The 23307-nt window shown below is 42.5% G+C and overlaps 1 protein-coding gene across 1 annotated transcript in view; it reads left to right on the forward strand.

Annotated features, from left to right (window-relative positions):
- The window catches only part of fras1 (Fraser extracellular matrix complex subunit 1), a 215993-nt gene that overhangs the window by 15298 nt on the left and 177388 nt on the right, over window positions 1–23307 (forward strand). The gene's annotated exons all lie outside the window — the stretch shown is intronic.

Here is a 23307-nt window from a genome sequence, read left to right on the forward strand (position 1 = left end):
TATGCAAAGAAAGCTCTTAAAACCCGAGTAATATTGGCGTTTTAAATCGTACAAATGCTCCATTTAAAACAAGACCTGAGTCATATTCTGACTATGAGTGGAATATGAGTGCCCGTGTAAACGTAGCAGGTGAACATCTAGTCGATCTCTTTCCCCTGGAGATCAGTGTGTGAAACAGCAGGAGAGTCTGTCTCACAGGTGAACCTGCTACCATCTGATAACCAGTTGTGAAGCGGGAGGGAAAGGCCCTTTGTCTCCGAGCCAGAATCTTAAATGAGCTGCTGTGAACGAGGTGGGGGGCCGACGGGATTTTCTTTTGATACGCAGACAGAAGAACATCAAATAAATCCGCCCGCAATTAAACCGCCCAGCGCTTATGTAATGAGGGTGAAAAGGACGTTACGTTACATCCCGTGTTCTGTCCGTTTCCCCGGAGACTGAGTCAGCTGTGCTGCTCGGTGACACCCTCTGGGCGTCCGACAGCTCCGTCTCCGCTGGGCCGTCGGGGGGTTTTATTGAGGGTTTCTAACCCCCGAGACGCTGCTGCTCAGTGGGGTGTCTGTTGTTTTAGAGACGGGCAGACAAAAGTCCTGACTGGATGTGGGGGAGGGGGGCTGCTGCTTTGAGGTGATACATGTGCCCCCCCCTCCCCTTGGTGGTGCTGGATGTGTCACTCAGTAGACTGATGTGTGTGTCCTTTTGTTCCCTGAACGTAACCAAGTAGAACTTTAGTAGCATCAATACAACCAATTACTTTGTTTGGCCTAAACATAGCACTTTAGTTGCCTGAACATAACCGAGTGGTGTTGCGTTTCATTTGAGTACAATACAGCCCACAGCCGGTTAAAACACAGTTTTTAATCTGAACTTTTCAACCATTGACATTGTGTTGCCCTTCATCTTGAGTCATATTTTGAAATAAGTCTGCCTCCTTCTTCATGTTGCTTCTAACTGTAAAATACTTTATTTAAAGGAATAGACCAGTAACTGCTTTAAATCCAAATAGCCCCCATCGCACGCCCCAAAAAACCTTGTTGAATCTGCTGCAAGGAGATGCTTATCGACACTGTCTCGGTTGTGACGAGCAAAACTCACAAGATAAGAACGCTCCCAAATCCAAAGAATACGTGGGTGAAGAAAACAATCTCACCACTCGAGGCCCTTTTCCGGAGCTTTCGATCATATCACGAGATCTTCTTCAGCAGAGGGAGTTGGGCTATTGATGCACATCATTTATCTGAGCACTTTTAGCACTTTAAGGTGCTCAGATAAAAGAATGAATGATGAGGAAGATCATTTTTTTAAGCTACAAAATGATTGAGTGAGTTGCACTTTAAAAAAAAATCATTAATTTGATTTGGTCCAATTTACACCAGCAATAAACAAAACATTTAATGTATTTTCAAAATATAAAAGAGGCTTTCATAGCGTTGAAATTAATCTTTTTTTCTTAACTTAAAAAAAACACATTTTAGAAGTAGCTGATGGACTCTAGAGGGTCTACAGTTTGGCCACCATGGGTTTTGCGATACAGTTGCGTGATGGACTGTGTGTTTCTTTCCTTTACACACTGAATTAAAGGCAATACAGTGCTGCAGAAGGTCGGCTGTCACGAGAACATCGGGTCACATCCCAAACAGCAGTAAATGAACCAATGAAGGATGGCTGCACGTGGCCCAAAACCACCAAATACATCGATTTAACTGTGATTAAGTTCAAATACATGAAACAAGAGTGCTGCAATAACGACGTAATGCTGCAGATTCGCAGAACTTCCTGCTTTGTCAGGTCTGCTGTCAGCAACGAGGACGAGCAAACCACTTGCTTGTTTTCTGAAAGGAGTTTGGATCATTTGGAGCGAGGCTACGTTAGCATTACAGCTGCTCCATCGACGCTCGACACAACGTCGTCTGGTTTGTGGTTTATAGGCAAACAGACACATCTTCTTGTCTCTGGACAGGTATTTGGCGAGATAGTGGAGCTCTCGGTGACGACGGACAGCTACATGAATTTTTTACAACAATAAATCCCAACTTTGAGTTTAACGCTTGACTCCTCCACACTTGGCACACCCGCGCTGCAAAAAAACATTATCCCTGTCAAAAGGCATCTTGTAAATTTAAGTGCCTCTCTCTCCGTTACCTCGTAAAGTAAAAAGAACCATTTAACTTTCCTCAGTTAATTCTCCACTCATGAGGCGTCGGTGCACATTAAACCGTGCATCGTGCACGAGAAAAGCTGCGGCAAACTTTAGAGTCGGACGTTTTAAAGCGGCAGGGGAGGCGCTATTCTCGTCCCCTGCGGGGTTCAAATGTCACCAGTGAGCCTGGAGGGACAATAATAGCGTGCCGGTGCTGCGACCCGGCACCCCCCACGTCATCGGCATCCTTCTTGTCCACTGGAAATAGCACGGGGCTCTGCGTGGCCCCCTGCTCGCTGTTTCAGCGGCCCCAGCAGGCCCCGGAGCGTCCGCTGGCGACGGAAAACACAGTCTGCCGGCTCCCGCCTTCCCTCCGCGGATCAGAGGCCCAGCCATCATTCACCCTGAGTTTGACCTGAGCCACAGTATCGATCAGCAGGTTTGGTTCAGGAGCAGCAATACTCCTCCTCCTCTTCCTCCTCCTACGGGTTCCTTCACTCCTACACCCTCCAATTACCTTCCGCAGGCTTTTCCCCAGAGGAAGTTATGAAACGTGTGCTAAGTACATTTAATTGTAGGGTTATATCGGTTAAAGAAGGAAAAGCAAATTAAGGAACCCGAGAGTTGAGAAGCACAAAATGAAGGATGTACAATACAACAAAAAATATACATGCAAAAAGCAGAATAAGAAAATAAAGGTACATTTTCTGCAGTTTCTTGTCCATTTAATGTTCTTGCAGTATTCATAGGCATCAGATAAAAGGGGTGGAGTTTGAAGGCTGAAGTTCCACTGTAGCAATGACGTGGTTTCTCTTAAGTTTGGTGAATTCAATGTTTTTATAAGTCATATGTAATACAGCAGGTATACACACATACGTGTAAAGACTACACACAGCTCTAACATGAATTAGTTTTGTCTCAACCAGGAGACTCAGCTTATTTGTCAGGTAACCTCCGCTCTCTGAAAGTTATTTTAACCCAAACAGCAATCTTTTTAGAAACCTGAACACATAGTTTGGTTGCCTGAACGTAACGAGTGGACATTGACACGTTTTGCTTGAGTTTCGGAGAAATCTGCACAAAAAATGTGTAACTTTTGCGTTAAACGAATCGTTGAATGAGTGTTCGTAGTTTTGCTGCCTCTACCTATCTTTATGATTATTTTTCAGCCCAACAACAATGTTTGTCCTGAACCTAACTTAGTGTTTTAGAAGTAATTTGTGTCTTTGTACGCAAAACTAATGGATTACAATTCATTGTAATTGTCTGAAAAAGAGGAGAATATTCTTGCATATGTAAACGGGATTAATGTCAACAATTATTTGTTATGGGAAGGAGGTAAGTAAGAGACACTTATCCCCTCGCTCCAGCTCGTTTTATGATCCACCAGCGTTAATGCTTGGACACTTAAAAGCCGGTGGAGGCTTGAATGAAGTCCTGCAATAACGCAGTCCTCAGAGCGCCGAGCAGCTCAGGACACACACCAGGAGGAGTTTACGCCGCCTCCCGCTGCTCTCCAAACCGCCACTTTAACTCCCGATGCTGCAATTAGCGCCGCAGCGGAGCGGCAGTGATGTAACACTTGGGCGTCGCTGATGCCGCCACGCAGCATCTGGATCCCAAGTGCAAGCCGAAGTCGACTCCACTGTAATTTGTGAGGGAACGGGATTAAAAAAAACAAAAAAACTAGGGGGAGGTGGAAAGAAAACGGTTACCTGTCATTAGTCGGCCGAGCTATTCATCTCTCTGGCATGTGTGAGGAAGAGGAGGCGGAAGAGGAGCGGCAGCGCCACAGTGACCCTGAGACACCGAGGGTTCCGCCGCTCACATGTATCGGAGCAGCGATTGATGCTCGAGAGGTATCGATCCTGCTGGTAATAGTCTGCGCGAGAGGGCTTTCACAGGCCGCTGCAGGTCTCAATGAAGAGCCTTAAAGAAAAGGCACTTTACTAAGTCTCCAAAAACAGGCACAGAAAGGCGAGAACAAAACAGAAGGAGCACTTAACACGATACACACAGCGGTATTGAACGACAAACACATACGACGATCTGACGGGACAAGGGAAAGCAGGGAAGTACATATAAGAGAGAGGAAACACAGGCGTAGACCATAAAACAATCAGGAGACACACATGCACAGTGAGGGACGAGGCATACAGGGAGCAGGAAGTGCAGAGACACACAGGAAACCAGAGACAAACTTCAAAATAAAACAAACTCATATCCTGGCACCGTGGAGTTTTTAGGGCGACGCTTTATTTGCGTCTATTTCCGTCTTTGTGTTGACTTCTGCAAAAGTTCCAACATTTGCAGTCCGAGGCCACATTGTCAGGAAGGAATTTAAAGAATTGTGGGACGGCATTGTTTCTATTCAAGTCCAGTGTTCCCTACGCTAAAGGACATGAGAACAGAAGCATTGAAGCTCCTTTCCTTCGACCGGTTCTCATCACGGCGGCCACTTTGACACTTCCAGGAGCCTTCCAAATGAATAAAAATCAAATCACCAGTCGAGCGCAGGCCTTGATGCCCAAAAGGCTGCACATGTAGCGCGGCTGCTTTTATATGCAACACATGCGGCTTCTCCGGAAACAATCGCGCCTCGGGGAAGTTGTGTTTCATCCGTTTCATGTTGACAGTTCAGACATTTAGATGTCTTGGTTATATTGGAGTTGTTCTGCTTTACAGCGGCTTCGTGGCCAGAGAACAGGCTCTCAGTACTTAACCACCACTACAATCTCTCAAAAAGGCTGACGGGGAACCCCACAGTTGGGTGAAGAAGCAGCAGCAGCAGCTGAATAGAAGAAGGAACTAATTTGCTTCTGGTTGCCCGAACGAGAACCACCAAGCAGAGATTGCGTTGTTGCGTTAGTAGAGAGGAGTTTGCATTTTTTGCGAAAGAAACTTTTCTTGCGTTCACTCCCTGACTTTCTGCACTTGAGCTCCTTCCTCCCGTTGAGCAGTTTGTGGTTTGACCATCAGTTGAGGATCATTCGACCTCGTCTGCTCGGCTTCTTCACTTCTTCAGCAGCTTCACTACTGAAGAAGTGTTGTTCAATACCCCTGCAAGTTTTCGCACTTTACCCTCAAACACTCTGTCCTCTCTCTTTGGTGATTCACGCGCTTCCTGCGCACTCGTTTGGTTTCCCTTCCTCTGTGGACTCGTTCTCCTGAAAGCTTTATAACGGGCCGTTGCAGGGAGAGTCATCTCAACAGAAGTCTGCATCCACTTACTGGAGAGGAATCAGCACTTTGAACGCAGATACATGCAGATGCATATTCTCAAGTTTGTGTGTTTTATTTCTCCCAAGCGAGGTGGAGGAGAGGAATTCAGAGGTAATGATCCTAAATTAGAGAAAAGAGAGCAGCTCATCCATTAATGTCACTCATCCACAACAATTAAAGGCGCTACCATTTAGCATCCCTGTACGAGAAACAATAAAAAAAACATAAAATTCCCGACTTTCATTTTATTGCTTGTCCTTTTAGGTTTCACTCATTATTTTGTAATGTTATTGTGTGCAAAGCACTTTTGCGGTGCCGCTCAGGGAAGTCCTCCACACATGATGATCCGTATCAGCCAGCCGGCACGAGGCTTTAAACAGACACTCTGATGTGTTGCGTCAGAGTAAGCGGGCAAAAAAAGCACAAGAGATATGCTTAATTAAATTCACATGCAGGATTTCGGATGCTCGTCTTGACACATTTTGTTTCGGCTGCGTTCAGAAAAACAAAACGGCCTCTGTGACCTCTGGGAAAAAGACCGACGTCGACACAGTTCGCCACCCATGGAAAGACCAGTTGAATGGAACAGGTGGAAACGGGGCCGAGAGAGGTGCAGGGGCCCGGGGCAGGGGGGGGGGGCACTTGTTGTTTTCTTTTTAGGGGGTGGGTCATGTCAGAGGGCAGCAATGCTTCAACTGACGGATTAGGATGTCCAACCCGTGGCCCAAAGCCTCTTACGGGGGGAAAGCGTGGCAGTTTGTCACGTATTGGGGTCAAACCGGCAGTAATTTGGGACGATTAGTGCGACCGCCAGGAGAGAGAGAGACAGACAGAGAGAGAGACATGATTTCTTAAAATCACATTCCTGACATGATATTTCATTGCACAGTTGTGTTGATCTCTACTTTGTGTAATTGTGAAGGTTTTGACTGTTGGATCGGACAAAACAAAGACCGTGAAGAAGTCTCATTGCGCTCGTTGCATTTCATGGAGTTTTTAATTGGGAGGGAACGTTCATTCCTGACCTTTTTAAATGGAAGTTTGGCTCAAACAAAAGCCCCACTTTGTGTTTGTTTTCATTGTTTTAGTGAGGGGCCACTTCTGAGGAATGTTGGCCCCTTCCCCTTGAAAAAGAAGTACTCATTTACCCAAGTTGTGCCCAAATCTGCTCCCTCTGCTGTGTTTGTTAACGTTCAGCAGCTTAATGAGGTATTGATCAGATATTGATGGAGCACGCCAGGAGGAGATCTCAAAGCTGTCATGAAGAATCACAGTTATTCCTCCAGATATTGATTGTTGAGCGTCTCCCGTGGTGGCTGGAGATATCGTTGTGATTATGATTTATTGAGGGAGGTAAACTTGTTCAGTTCCTGCATCTTTTTTCAAGGAGACTATTTCAGTTCTCAAATGCAGTTGATCAATAGTTTGTTGAAAGAAGAGTGTGAAACCTGTTGTTTTCTAAAGTTTTGCAATGTCTTTAAAAGTCGCGTGAAGCAGATGAGCTGGTTTGCAGGCGGTCGTTATGTGTGTGTAGAACCGCTGTTTACATCCCATTTAAAGAGGAACAGCGTCGTCTTTTATGACTTAGTGACAGGAGGCGCTGGCGACAGGGAGTTGTTGAAGGAGCAGAGGTTGCTTCACAGAGTCAGCGAGTGTGAGAAGAAACGTGCGATTAGACGGAAAGATGGATTTCAGTTTGTTCTACATTATACGGATGGCTATCACTTCTGTGTTATATAGTTGTAAAGTGACATAGGTGGTTGTAAGTTGCGTTGTGTGTTTCATGCGCAAAAGCAGATAAAAAAGAGACCAAGTTGTGGTCCAGTAATATTAAATGTGTGACCCGGCAACCCCATGTCAAATATTTTGCCACTTTTGTTTCAGGAAGTAACATGCAAACAGGATGCAAAACTAAGTTTGATCTTAACTCTTTGAATATTTCCTAAATCGACGTAATTCCTTCAGGGGGATAAACAAATCTCTAAAACGCCTGGACATGGACACATATAACAGCCGATAACATGGACACCAAATACTCTATGCAAACAAAACAGTTTGAGAAGATGTCAAATAGGTTAAATTTCGTTACGTTGTCACGTTACGATGTCACGTTACGTTGTCACGTTACGATGTCACGTTACGTTGTCACGTTACGTTGTCACGTTACGATGTCACGTTACGATGTCACGTTACGTTGTCACGTTACGGTGTCACGTTACGGTGTCACGTTACGGTGTCACGTTACGTTTTCACGTTACCATGTCACGTTACGTTGTCACGTTACGTTGTCACGTTACGATGTCACGTTACGTTGTCACGTTGCGTTGTCACGTTGCGATGTCCCGTTACGTTGTCACGTTGCGATGTCACGTTACGTTGTCACGTTCCGATGTTACGTTACATTACGTTGTTACGTTACATTACATTGTTACATTGTTAAGTTGTTAACCCCTTTAGATCTGTAATGACAGTTCACCTGGTCTTAAATAAATAAATATGTCCTTTTGGCAAAATTATTTTTGCTCCTTTTTTAGGAGAAATTTAACCATCAAAAGTATTTGTCATTATTATGTTATAAAGTCTTAAAAAAACTAAAAAGTAAAGGAACATATTTGAATTCTCATCATATTTCATATCATATTCCTCAATTGAAAATGAACATGACCAAAGCTTTTGAGATCTGAGATGACAGACATGAAATACCTAAATAACTTATTTTACATCTTCTCAAACTGCTTTGGTCGTGTTCATTTTGTCCATGACCAAAGCAGTTTCAACAATGTAACGGATGTAACGCAACAATGTAATGCAACAATGTAAAAGCGTAACGCAACAATGTAACGCAACAATGTAACGCAACAATGTAAAAGCGTAACGCAACAATGTAACGCAACAATGTAACGCAACAACGTAAAGCCACAACGTAAAGCCACAACGCAACAATGTAACGCAACAACATGCAACAGCGTTGCAATGTAGCGCAACAACATAACACAACAACGTAACGTGTATATATATATATATATATATATATATATATATATATATATATATATATATGCAGTAACATTGTTATTATGGTTTAAGTTACTTCTAAAAGAGGTTACTGTTATACAGTAACCTCTCTTTCTTACTTAACGTTAAGCAAAAAGCATCGATTCAGCGTTTACTTTTGGATCTGCAAAGTATCTCACGCTGTCAAATGAGCATTGTGCAGTAAAAAGTACAATACCTAAAGTACAAGTACCTCAGAAGTTTACATTTCTTGCTTTGCAGTTTCTGCACTTGGCAGCAAATGTTTTAGTCAGATTTGATGAACTTGATTTCACTCGCTTCCTCTTGCATTAGTTCTTGTGCATCTGTTTGTGTTTGAACATGAACTCGTGATGCGTGTGAGGAACATTTCCACTTGATGTGTCCTCTGAAGTCAACTCTAAAAAGCTGCAGAAAAAAAGAGGCGTCGTCTTTGCAGCTCTGCAGTCCACAGAAATGTAAGACTGGGAATATGAATTATTCACGTTTCTCACCAAACTGAGAGAAGTTTGAGACGCTGACGGTGTGTTGGGATTTCTTCTCCCTCCTGTTCAGTCACATTACGTGGCTTCTGATTCCGGTTTGACTCGACTTTAATTTTTCAGCCCCACAAAGATTTAAGAACCTCTTTTTCTGCAGCGTTACTGTGAAGATCAATCGATCCTCTCAGAGATCAGCGAGCGACCGTTAAATTAGTTTCCACGTTTTCCAGCGTGGATGAAGTCTGTGCTTCATGATGACTGTTCCTGTCGGCCGGTTTTTCTCTTCTACTTTTTAATTACACGGCTCCCGTGTTCAAGTCCTACAGGAACCAAAGCACCGGAGGGCAGCACGTTTTTTTTTTTTGAAAGCAAAGTCTATAGGCCAGGCTCCGATGAGTCATTCATGACCCGAGGCTGTCGCTCATCTTGTAAATTAGCCTTAAGATCCCCCGGAGCCTCTGGCCCTGCAGACCACGATGACGAGACATTAATGAGCACAGTAAAGCCTGAAGGCTTCAGACTCTTCTGAAGAACTCCACGGGAACAGAAATAAAACTGATTAAAGTAGTGATAGAGGGGAAGTCCTGCCCCCTCAGAGTGGACCACCATGGGACCTTATCGCTGAAATAATATGTACGGTCGTCAAAAACCTTTTGATCCCGTTTGATTTATGCCATGTTTGCAAGTTGTCTTTACTTAAACATGAAGTAAAAGTACTGCATTAACTCAACCCAAAGTATTTGATCATCTTTATTCAACCTAAGTATTTCATCATCTTTATTTAACCTCACTAAGTACTTGATCATCTTTATTTAACCTAACCAGTATTCCATCACCTTTAATAATCCTAACTAAGTATTTCATCATCTTTATTTAACCTAACTGTTGTTTCCTGTGAAGACGGAAGTTTATTTTGAAAAGACCGTATTCATGTAATTGACACGTGTTGCTGGACTTTGAACAATGAGTGACTTGTCGTAGGATTTAATAATTAACGTTGCATGAGGACGCGTCGAGTAGTTTTCTGTTCTTTCTGATTTGTTGACGAAACAAAGAAAGAGGGAAAAGTTAGCGAGGCCTGAACTTGAACTAAAGCTGAAGGAGGCATTTCATTGGCTTTCCTCCCTCCTCCCTCAAAGCCTCCTACAGGGAGGGAAGGATTAGGGAAGTGAACCGGGCCAGAGCACCAACAGGAGGCCTGGAGAGGAGGAAGAGGAGGAAGAGGAAGGTGTAGTTGCTACAGCTCTTCATCTACTTTATGTGTCAGAAGCGTCTTCATTGAAGCTGCCATACCAAAGCGCATCCTTCATGTCCTTGTCAGACGTCTCCTCCGTCCTAAGACACACTTTTTGTAACGCCGCTCTCCTTCTCGTCAATGTGAGGTTGTTACTTTAGAAAGAAGGACACAGAGACCCAGGTTTGTGTTTTTATTTTGTGAAAATGGATGAAGATAGTCGGGAAAAGAGGACGAGAAATGCATTTTAGGGAAGAAAATGACAGAAAGGGGGAAAAAAAATTAGGAAGGAAGACAGTAAGGGTTGAGAAAGATGAACAAGAAACAAGGAAAGAAGAAGATGCACAGAACAGAAAGGATTTAGGAAAGAAGGAAAGTAGAAGAAAAAAGGAACAAAGGGAAGAGAAAGAAAGGAAAAGAATAAGGACCTTCGAAATAAAGAAGAAATTATATAAGGAGAGGAAGAAAAAGAGAAAAAAGAAGGGAAGGAGAAGAAGGAAGGAAAGAAAGAACCTGACTGGGCAGAAGGTCAGAAGAGTATAAGAAAGGAAGGGACTAAGGGATGAGAAAGAAGATTTTTCAGCAAAGAAGGGATGAAAAGGAAAAAAATTAGGACCTTAGAAATAAATAACTGAAGTAAGAAAAGGGAAGAGGAGAGAAATAAAGAGCAAGAGAAAGGATTGAAGGAAAGGAAGACATCCTCCAGAAGAAAGAACAGAAGGCAAGAAGGAAATTAGGAAGGAAGTAAAGAATGAGAAAGAAGATCAAGGAACAAGGAAAGAAGATAAATGAAGAAAGAATGGACTTATAGGAAGAAAGAAAGGTGGAAGTAAAAGACAGAAGACGAGGGAGGAGGGAGTGAGGATGTAGGGAAGAAAGGAAAGACAGAGTACCTTCTTCTCACCGTATTTATTTCCCTGTGACATTAGAGGACGAGTATAAAGTCTCACCTCTCCATCGTGTTGTTGTTGTTTACCGTCTCTGGAGTCCTTGAGCTGCAGACTTCAAACTTCCCGCAGAGATTCTTTTCTCAATTTCCCGACATCACGCCGCCGCCTCTCCATGGGCCGGCCGGCGTCTCCACGAGGACTCGCCGCTAAAGCTGTCAGAGCGCCGCGGTGACCTTCATCGGGCTGAAACAGAGGAGCATTAGTGCTTTAGATCAGGAGGACAGTCAGAGGCAATGAGGGAATATCTCCATATATTTAGAGATATATGTATATATGTGTATATGTGTATATGTATATGTATCTGCATAGTTTGGTGTTGCGGTCCAGATGGATGCAGCTTTGAGGACAGACGTCACAGCCCGCAGAAATATGGCCTTCAATCAAAGTGAAACTGAACTTCATATATTTTCAGGAGTCAAAGTCACTGAAGCCTTAAATCTCAATCTGTGGTGTCATTTGACTTTTTATGATCCTAAAATATTTTTTTAGTGCTCTACGCCCTTCCTTTTTCCATCTTTCCTCCTGCCTTCTTTCCTTCTCATCTTTTCTTAAATATTTCTGCTTTACGTCAGAAGGCACTTTATTCCTTCCACTTTTCTTTACTCCCATGCTTTTCATGTTTCTTTCCTTCTTTCCTCTTTGTCTTCTGTTTGATAAGTGTTTTCAATAGATCTTCATTTTAGTCTCTTTCCTCTTTTACTTTTCATCTTTCATACCTACCTTCCTTCCTTTTGTTCTGTATTCTTTCCTTAAATGTTTCTTTCCCTCTTTCCATAACTTTCTTCCGTTCAACTTGACATTTCCTTCACTCCTTCCCTTTGGTACTTTCCATTTTTCTTTCCTGTAATTTCCTTATTTCCTTGTCTTTTTGTTCTTCTTCTGTCTATCTTTTCTTTTCTCCCCCTCTTCTTCATTATTTTACAAACTCTATCACTAATATTTGCTTCAGGACACACATACACTGCTTTCAATGGGATATGTATATTTTGTAGTACTAGTAGTAGAACTGCCTGTGTTACAGTCATCATCATCTAATGCACCCTGTGTGTTGTTCAGGGCGATACACACTCTCACAGCTGCAGCTGCGGCTGGCCATGCAGTTGCATCGACGGACTCATTTTTGTTTATGGCTCTTGAGTCTTTTCCATCTGTCAGAACAGTAGGTGGCGCAATGACTGTTTAGAGTCGACTATCCCACGCTCTGTATGGCCGTGGAAGTCGTTGGTTTGTTTATATTTCCGTTCTTAGTGTCAACACACTCAGTGAACGATGGCGACCTGGAGTCAAAGCGAGTTGCTGGAGCTGATTAACTTTGAAGAGCAACTGATCTTCTTTTTTTTTTGCCATACAAATTCATCTCGGAGTTTCCTCCATAGTTTTGTGCACTCCTCGACCTGCACCTCGACGTTTACCAGTATCTCCCTCCAGGAATTTACCTCCATCTGCGCGTCCTTACACTCCCTCAGACGGGTTTTATAAATGCTCACATTTGCAGACGTCTTCAGCCAAACGTTCTTCAACAGGATCCATTGTTTGTGTTTCTGCTTTGGCTTTTAAAAACAGCAGTATTATGCTATAAAACTGGAAATGCAAGAAAGGATGTGGTGAGCAGACCAATCACAGTCTTGTGAACGTCTTGCGTAGCTTTGTCGGATACTCAGAAATTTTAGGCCACTCACGCAAGATGACTCACGGGACAACGCAAGGGGCCTTTGTGCGTCTTGCGCAACTTGCGGGTCTTGCGTGTTGCGTCTCTGCGTAAAACGCGAGTATAAAGGACCCTTTAGCTTATCCTTCTGCAGTGGACACTGACATCCGGCTCCGATCCAAACCTCCAGTCACTCTTCTGTCTCAAGAATTAGCATCAGAGGGGACGCGGTCCAAAAAAAAAAAAGAAGCTCTTTCATTTCACCTTGTATGCATCGCACACCCACTCAGGGGGATACAGGGGGACGGGTGTCCTTGGATGAGTTCCTGGCCAGGAAAAAAAAACCAGAGTGTCGCAGAGCAGAAGTCGTGAATGAGGCCTTTGTGGCTCCGGAGAGACCGAACGGCCTCCAGAAACTCGTCTTTGTCCGGCCTCATTTGTTCTCCTTCGCTCGGCTCGTTTCTGTCTGCCGTGAGAGCTTCACAGTGTGAGGCTGCTCCTGCAAGTCAGCACCTCCATCAACCCCGACACCACACACACACACACACACACACACACACACACACACACACAGCGTATTAAGGAACATTCAAGGGTGGCTGATCTGTGTGGGGGAGGCTTTGAACTTTCTGATCGACAGAAGGAATTCACTTGTCTCTTGGACTCCAATCACGCCTCCACCTCCTCCTCCTCCTATTCCTCCTTCTCCTCTTCCTCCTACTTCTTCTCTTCCTCCTCCTCCTCTCCTTCATCCTCCTCTTCTTCATTTGTTTCTCCTTCTGATAGAGGAGAAGGAGGAAGCACATAATGTCAGAATGTCTAATTGGAAGTTGAAATCTGGCTCTAATTTCATCACTTCATCACTTGTCATATCATAATTAATTATTGGCAGAATTGCAGTCTTGTTTTCCGTTAATTGGGTTTTGTTTCGTCAGTGTTTGTATGAACATCATGAAGGGTTTTAATCTAATATTGAACTCGTAGTGCGACACGTAATTTAATCTTTCATGTTTCCATTTAGACATCCACGAATCAATATTTTATTTGTGCTGTAACTATGAATTGTCTTCATTATTTATTTAATCAACTCATTATTTTGTATCAAATTTTCCATCGAAAAAAAAGAAGAATGTTCTTTGAACAACAATTAAAAACCCAGACATAGTGATTCACGATGATGTTGATCAGGCTTCTCACAAACGCCACAATCTACCAAAAATGACTGTGCAGTATTTTGTCATAATATTTCTTACAAAATCAGCTGAGCTGGTTCGGGCATCTCATCAGGATGCTCCGGGACGTCAACGTTGATTCATTTATCATTTAGCTTTGAGAAACGCCACTGCCGTAGATATTTGAACACAATCGACGATCTTTTCCAAACGTATTTCATGATCTTTTCAACCTAACTCAGTCATTTTTTTTCAACTTAACGCCGTTGTTTCCTGTGGTAATGGAAGTTTATTTTGAAAAGACTTTCCCAGGAAAAAGCATGAAAAGTGAATCTTTCACATGAATTGTTGCATGAAGATAAGTTGCAACAGACGAGCTTGTCATATTAGTTTTCAAATGGACTAAACGATTATTTGCTAATCAGTTTCATGATCATTTGATAAATTGTCAAAACTACAAAGAGAAAAATCGCGAACTTGCAGCTTTCAGGAGCTTTTTAAGCTTCTTTTTAGCTCACAGTCTGGGTTTTCTGAGCCTTGGTATTATTATTAAACTCCAGAAAACAAAGTTAGTAACCAGCTGGCGAAGGAAGTGGAACATTAGCAGCTAAAGAAACAGAAATGTATCTCTCAGGAGCTGGTGGAGACCAAATCAGAGCGCTTACCGCTTCCATCAGTGGATTAACGTCAGAGTTATGTGTCCTTCAGCTTTGTGTGGACTGGAACTCATACGGCCTCAAAGAAGTCAATGAATGCAGCTTTGGTGTTCTTAAATATGCGATTCACCCATTTAGAAACTATTACTTACTAACTACTGCTTTAGTTGTGCCGAGAAAAGCTGTTTGAATGCTATCTTACTTATCAAATATCTGTGGATGATTCATATGATTAATATAGAAATACTATACAATAACAATAACTCAACAAGCCGGAACAGTTTTTATTTTCATCAAACGTGAATCTTTTATTTATTTATTTCATTTCGGCAACACAAGGTCTCGAAGGATCACTCGTTGTAAGCTAGAAATTCCTTTTTCTGTATTCAGATGCATCTCAACAAGAGCTAGTGCCAGTGAGCTTACTTCATCTTTCTTCTTTTAATCCATCTGACTGAGGTCAAAACAGCCGTCTGTAGCACGCATAGTTCTTGTTGTTCCCACAGAATCAAGGACGTGTAAACGCCTCTCACGTAGTCAAACGTGTTCTCACCTTCTGCACAGCTGGTGGAGCTTCTTTGCTCAGTGTCTGTTGCTTTCTGCAAAGAAAAATAAGGTCCCACAAATGCTGCTGGACGCGTTAACTCCCGGTGAGGTTTGGTCCTTAGCTGATGCTGCAGCAGCTCGGCAGCGCTGCCCTGAGTTCTGTCCTGAGCGTTGCCAGATGGTGGAGTTTTTTAAATCATTGTTTTTCACACATAAGCTCCGCCTCACGGCGAGGCGACGCTCCAAGTCGGTTACAGACAGTCGTACCCGGCAGCCGGAGGCCGACCGGCCATCTGGAGCCGTGGGAGCTCTCAGGGCTTTGACGCAGTTTGACGAAGCAGTTTAGCCTGTTTGTGCCGAACAGCAGCGGTCCACAACCTTTTTTGAGCCACGGACCGGTTTCGTGTCAGACGATATTTTCATGGACCGGCCTTCACGGTGTGGGCGATAAATACGACGTAATACATATGACGTAATACATATGACGTAATAAAATGATACGACCGGCATAAAGCTATTATAAAGTTCATAAAGACACAACTCACTATTACGCCGAATTAGTGGAAGCCTTGAGCTGGTTTCTCTGCTCCGAGCCGGTCTCGTCTCGGTGTGATGGGAGACAACGTCACTCGGCGTGTGTTTGACTCAGAATGTAGAAGTTGAAACCCTCGAGTCCGTCTGTCACGTTTACCTGACGCACCCCCCTTCCTCCTCGCCGGACCTGAGGCTTCACAAATGGGCTGCAGTCAGTCACCTTCCACGTCTCCCCTGGCGTGAAAATGATTTGTGCCGATACACTCGGCTGCTTCCTCCCCCTCTTTATCTTTCTGTCTCTCTCCATCCGTCCGCCCCGCTCTCCCCTCCCACAGAGCGGTCGCCTCTCCTGTCGGCACGGAGAACCTGAAGAGTCGGCGCGAGTAGCAACAGGTGGATATCTGTTAATGGATTTCTAAACTTGCCCGTATTGTCGTGTATTCATACGGCAGAAAAAGAACTCATCATTTACTTTAAGCTGCACTTGTTTTAGATTAAAGAACGTTAGCGTCAACCTTGCTTTCAGCAGAAAGCTGTACGAGTTGGAACATTCAGCAGAGAAGCTAGATATCTTTGTCAGGAGATGGTGGAGACCAAACAGGAGCTAAAGTGAATACGACGCCAAATGATGTAATGCTAAATGTGCAAATGGGAAAATCAGGAAGGAATAAAGAGAGGAAGGAAACAAAGACATTAGGAAAGAAGAGTATTGAGAAGGAAAGATAGAGGGAAAAAAAGACAAAACCAATAAATCTAAAGTCATGAAATCAAGATGAAGCCAAAGATGAACAGTGACACGACGACCTGATGACACCGATTTGTAGATGAAGGAAAACGATGTGAAGAAAGACGAGGGATTCATCCAATAATTGCATAATCGGACGGCGGTTTGATTCCCTGGAAAAATGCCTTCAATAAAATGATAAATTCAGACTGAACTGAGCATGACACAGACAGACCTTTCGGCGCCGGTAACGGTCAGAATTCCACGTTTAAAGCTTGAACACTCGTCTGGAAGGTCTAGAGCCAAAACGACAACAATAGCTCATATATATATATATATATATATATATATATATATATATATATATATATATACATATATATATATATATGTATATATATATATATTCATAACCACAGGTGTGATCACTCAGCCTGTGAGTGGACGTTGCGACCCCTTTGTCTTTCTCACTCCTCCATGACGGATTAGCCCAGGATCATGGCAGCAATCTCCTTCTCTCTCCTCCCTCCTCTCCCTCATTTCTACCTTCCTCCTCTCTCTCTCTCTCTCTCTCTCTCTCTCTCTCTCTCTCTGCTGTAATGAACCTGAGGGGAAGGTCGAGGACAACAGATGTAGGGAGGATTGGGGGGGGGATGCCTGGTGTCAGGAGTTCCACTTGAGCTCCGGCTGAAACGCTGAGCGATTGAGATTTTGACACTGATAAATGATTACCTCGTTAGTTGTGGGCCGTCGGTGTAATTGCAGTAAACAGACGAGATGTGTGAGCGGACCGATCGCCTCGAGAGGACTCCACTCTGCATCTATTGTTAGGAAAACAACTGGAGACGGCATTGCTTGTGCTTCCACAACCGTTTGTCCTCTGCAGGAAAGACAAGGTCATGGGGGTTGATGGGAAATGTGGTCTTGGGGAACAGGGTTAACCTAAAAACTTATTTTTTTAGATCAGTGTTGCTCTTGTGGTTTAAATTTGTAATATAAGTTGGGAAAAAACTATATAATATATCCAATCCGGATTTTGACTATTTCAATGAGAATATCCGTCTAAATAAAGGTTAAATGATGAATGATTAAAAAAGGATATTGTATTGTAATGAAATGAGTGATTTATGAGAGCGAGGGAGAGAGAGAGGTGTTTGCCACCTTCCTGTCTGAATTTCCCCTCATTATGGAAGATCCCCTATGATTCTTTTCAAATTCAAGGTCTCCAAAAACTCTAAATAACCCCTCAGCAAAACGTGAAAGAAGACTTTTACTCCCTACGCATTATGGGCGTGCGGAGGAGGTTTTCATGAAAGAAAGACAAAGATCCGCTCTTCAGCTCAATTTATGACGATGCTGACCTCGGGTTGAGAGCTGTGCTTTCTCCGAGAACTGAACTTTGTTTACCGACGGCACATGTTTAGCCACGAGTTTGTAAGAAATGATTCTCAGCCGAGGGTTCAGACCTCTGCTTCTGCTGAGGGAAGCCGAAGCTTAATGTGTTAAAGCGGCATTCTCTCTCCTGACCACCAGGAGGCGACTAATCTGGTTGTTTAGAAGTCTATGCTTCATGTGTTAAAGCTGCATTCTCTCTACTAACCATCAGGAGGAGACTCCTCTGGTTGTATAGAAGTCTGTAGGAAAATGACTCTACTTCTCTCTTGATGTATTCCCTGAGTAAAGATTGTAAACCTAAGTTTATGTCTCAATCTCTAGTTTCAAGTCTTCTTCAATACAGCACGATGTTCATTTAGTAAATTATGCTCATTTAGAGTCAAACAGACCATAAAGCAAGGGATGCTTTAGGAGCGGGGCTACAAGGTGATTGACAGGTCTAAAACAGACATATAGAGTGTCTCTACGTCACTGAATCGTCAAACTCGATGCTTCAAAACATAAGTCCACAAACCAACAGATGACGTCACCGTGACTATGTACCCTTCTGGTCTACAGCCGGTGGTTTAGATGATGAAGGGCACTTTATCAGAGACGTGTAAGGCCTGTTCATGGTTTCGAGTAGAATAAACGCATTAAAGGTTTTCCTGCTAGCAGATCGCTTTCTCTTCCTAAACGCACAGAACAAACTGTCATGAACTCCTGCTCATCGTTGACGGCTGCTGGAATGTGTGAGTGAGGATTTTTTTTTTCTTCCAAAAAAATCAGGAGCTGGATTCTAAAGATCAATTTCCTTTTGAGCCACCAGGTCGGGCAGTAACGAAAAAAAAAAAGAAAAACTTGAGGAAGTCAGAGAGCCGTGACTTGAATCTGTTCAAGTCACGGAAGGAGAAGGAATGTTTGAGAGGCTGAAAAGAAACAATTAGAGTTCTGGCTGCAGGTTTTGCATCAGCTGTCATGCATGAGGAAGGAGGTGTTGTTATCTGTGTTCTGGACGGAGCTCTCCAAGTTTTATTGCACTTTATACACTTTTTTATATACTTTTTTTTCTTGAGAGAGAGAGAGAGAGAGAAAGAGAGAGAGAGAAGAGAGAGAGAGAGAGAGAGAGAGAGAGAGAGAGAGAGAGAGAGAGAGAGAGAGAGAGAGAGAGCGAGCGAGCATTTGGAAACAATATTCCTGTTAAGGGTAAAAAGACAGCTCATGCTCCTATAGAGCGTATTTACGTGACGTCATCATCTCATCCGCGCCATCTTGGGGTCCACCTAGTTAGCCCGCTGCTAGTGGGAGTCAATGGGTTCTGCTATTGATTTTGCGTACTGGAGACGAGTTTTTACACACAGGAAAGTTTCAAGGCGTACAAAAGTCTGCAGGCTTATGCCGAATTCACACCAAAAGCGCAACGCTTTTCGCCTGATTTTACTTGCTCGACACGTTATGTGGTTAACTCGTTTTTTGCTTTTTCGCAACCAGTTGCGGCAAAACGACGGCGCGGCTTGAGTCCCATTACCCCTAGTTAGCATCATCACGTAGCCCGGTCACGTTCCTGTGAAACAGTTTTCATTTCCACTATCGACCATGGGACACTACAAACTATGTCTGCGTTATGCTTGTTGTTTAAATACCGCAAATAAAACAAATGTCGGAACATCAGGCGCCCCGTGTCTGGGTTCAAACTACAATCCGTAGTCACACAGCTGTCTCCGGCTCCAGGACGAGTGTCTGGATGAAGCCGCTTCCAGCGCTCATTCAAGACCAGCAGTGACTGTTTGTCTGCCGTGCTGAGCGCTGTTCCCATGTCGCCAGTGTTTTATTTTACCTTGAAATAAATCACAGAGTAAAGGCAGACATCGCCCGACGGAGTTGCCATGTTCATGGCTTTTCCATCCAGTTACTTTTGCGCAAGTGAAAGACATTGATTTTTTTGCTCGGCGAAAAAGCTAAAGGAGATTATTGACGAGAGTGTGTCAATGGAAACGTGCTCACAACTCGATGTATCAACAGAGTGAAACCGAAGTAAGTTAGACGCATTATTTGAGAAGCTGGACAAGTTGAAGTACGAGCCTGTCTTGTTGAGCTGATAAACCCATATTCTCAATCATTAGTCCCACATCCATAAGGCACAACTGAACTGAAATTGTGTCTCCTTCAGGATATAATGGTCATTTCTTAAGAAGAGCGGCATAAAACACAGGAAAACAATGCCGTGCATGGACCCCAACATGGCCGCCAAAGCTTGTTGTGGTCACGTGGGTGAATACACTCTATACTTATTCCTAAAACGTCCTTAAAATGTTGTCACAACAAAAACTACATTGTTGTTTTGAGGGAATATTTTTTTCTCTTTGTACGATGTGATCCCAAGTGCATTTAATCAAAGTCCAAGTAGGGAGGAGCTTGAGGTGAATGGATGAATGAATAAACATGGGACTTTGACCCAAGAGACCAGTGTTTGTGTACCTTGTGAAACAAAAAGCTGTAACTTGACATTATATGACGTCATACATATTTAAGAAAAAGTCAAAGTCTTGAGAATAAAGTGAAAAACTTACAAGAAAAGTCATTATATGAGAATATCATCATATATTTAATTTAGACATCAGGATGTAAACAGTTTTCTAAAACATTAAGTTAAAAGTCTATAAGCATAGACATCAGTTCCAAGTCATCGTTACAATTAAAAAGTTAGTTTATGGAAATAAGCATAGTTTGCGTGATGTGTATATGATTCAGCTTAACTTGTTCTAGCAGAGTAATCTGTCAATCTTTGTTTTATGTGTGTTAATTTGGTTATCCTGAGACTAACAGCCAATTCAATCTACATCTCAGGTAGCGGGGCGGGACTTCGAGGTATTGTGTTATAGAGGACAGAGAAGCTATAATGACCACCATTGAGTGAACCTGAAATTGTTGGATGAGAACATAATGTTCATAACTTAATGGCTGACGAGTTACCCTTTGGTTTGCACTTATGTGAGCTACACAAAGTAAATACAAGTTGTTTATTGTTTACTATACTTTGACTAACTGTTAAATTGTAAAATTATGTTGTGTTGCTAATCGCGATTAGCATTAGCGATTAGCATTAGCGATTAGCATAATATGGTTAGCTTTGCTCATCGTGTTAGCTCTGCATGTAGAACAGCTAAGAAAAGCTAACGCTGAAGCGGCATGAATCAGCATATGGACTGGGTGCTTAGCTGATTCATGTGATTCAGGAAATGGACACTTGTGACTGAGAGAAAGGATCAGGACAGCTCTTGTGGACCTCGATGGAGAACTGTTTCCCGTGTGCTGCGACTGTTGCTGCTGTTTCTTCTGCGCTCTGAAGGACCTTCACCTGGTTTTCCTTCCCTCTCCCCTTCTAATACTCCTTCTTGGATTTGTGAGTGAGTAATAACACAATGTGCACGTGCCCTTTTTGTTTAATGCTTGTGTGGACAAGTGAAGCGGCCATTACCGTTTTATGCCTCTACGCTCCCAAGCTATGACCCAGGCCAGCAACAGGGGTTTTGTTACTTTAAGTGTGTGTGTGTGTGTGTGTGTGTGTGTGTGTGTGTGTGTGTGTGTGTGCGTGCGTGTGTGTGTAAGAGAGAGTGTGTGGGTTTAACGCATATTGATGTTACCTGTTAATAAATATATATCACACTGTGTTTTAAGGCAGTTGTGTTAAAGTTCCAGAACTGTTTATAATATATTTACAACACCAAAAAAAGGATAACATTAGAGGCACAGACCTTTTATTTTGCTACCTTAACTTCTATTGGAGACACCGCCAGTTAATTCAGTTTTTATAATTAGAGAGTAACGGTTGAAGAAACCAAAATATTAATTTATAAAAACAGGTAATAGCGCCATCATATTTGAAAACTATACCCAGGACCCCGCCCATAGTACTTCTAAACCAAGCCGATTCAGATATTATTATACAGCTGCATGGGATGGGTGTTACACATACGATCAAAAATATCATATTTCATGAACGATCATAGAAAGAAGAGAAAAAAATTATAATTTGTTATCAGATTTTTTTGTATAAAAGAACGAAGTAACGTTAGTTTATACATGTGACAAAATCTCATTAGTTAATGCCAGAAAACAGATTGTGGTGAAGGTGAAAAGAAAAGTCTGACGGTTAGGAAACAGGATGCAACTATTGACCTTTTGTGTCAAGGTCACTGGTTTAGTTGACCTTTACTGAGCGGCTCCCAAAAAGCTTCGCAGCAGTTGAACTTCTGGCCGTTCGTTTCTACAAGTAGAAGAAGAAGAAGAGGTCGATTGTGTGTTTAACATCATTTTAATCTTCATGCATTTATTCCTGTTTTCTTTGCTCAGCAAAGATAGGAGAAAGAAAATATTTGCAGTATGTGCAGTAGCATGCTTTAAAGTATCCAAAGTGAGGAATTGTTCCTGTAAAACCAAAACTAGATCTTATTGGAATGATGAAGGGATCCTCTGTAGCTGCTGCAACCAGAGGATCACGCTGATCATTCCTCTGACAGTCTGATCAGCTCCTCCCCCAAAATAAGAAAAGCCGAGCTGAGACCGTGAGATAAGCTTCACTTTAAATAAAGAGTGTTTATCCAGGCAGCTGGAAGGCGAGACAAAAGTCATTATCTTTGAGAATAATGGTGTAATTTTAGGGGGCAAAAAAAGTTTCACAAAAGTCAAAATTGTGAAAAAAAATTATAATTTTCTTGATAATTCTTCAGAATAAGATTTTGTGGTAACAACGCTGAACTATTGACCTTCTCAATACTTTATTCCCTCTGTCCTCTTTTAGTTGTAGAATGTAGAATTTAATCTTTTTTATTTATGAACCTCCGTGTGGGAGTTTTTCAATATTTCCAAACTCTCTTTCTGCATATAAAGTGGATATCTATGTCGGCCTCTTATTGATTTTTCTGAAGGAGAGTTAAAACATTTTTTGCAGCAGCAGCAGAGACCGACATGACTCTACTAACTTGTTTACATATTTCACATAACTTGTGCCGCTGTGCCTCCAGGCACCTCGCTGCTCTGACCCAAAAGCTGCTGCGCCTGCAGGGCGACAGGGAAGAAACGCTGTGAGTGAGGCTTCTCGCCCGCTGACAGGCCGAGGACGCTGTCAACGATGTTTTTCAGGTCTCACCTTGTTCTAAACCGCCAATGATCCGCTGACAGACATTCAACACATTGTTGCATTTCATGGGATGCAATAGTGAATGAGAAAAATAATAACATAATCTACTTTATCATATCAAGACATTGGGAATATTGTTTTTTCAAAAATTATTATTTAATATTTAAAAGTAAAAATCCTGAGGAAAAAAGTAATACTAAAATTCTAAAAAAATGAAATAATATTTTCAAGTCATCTTTTTTAAGCATAATGTTGTAACTTTTGGTAAAAAAAAAAGTCCTGATGGCATAAATAAAGTTCTAATTTTCACAAGAAAATTCATAAAAGGAGAATACAACCATAGTTTTACAAGAAAATGAGAATTGTATTATGAGAACAAAATATAATATATCCATATCTTTATATGAAGAATAAATATTGAAAGACAAAAGTCATGATCTTTGAGAATAAAG

Source organism: Clinocottus analis, unplaced genomic scaffold (assembly GCF_023055335.1).
Source record: "Clinocottus analis isolate CAN_PGR_092001 unplaced genomic scaffold, fCliAna1.0.p SCAF_7, whole genome shotgun sequence".
NCBI classification, from domain to species: Eukaryota; Metazoa; Chordata; class Actinopteri; order Perciformes; family Cottidae; genus Clinocottus; species Clinocottus analis.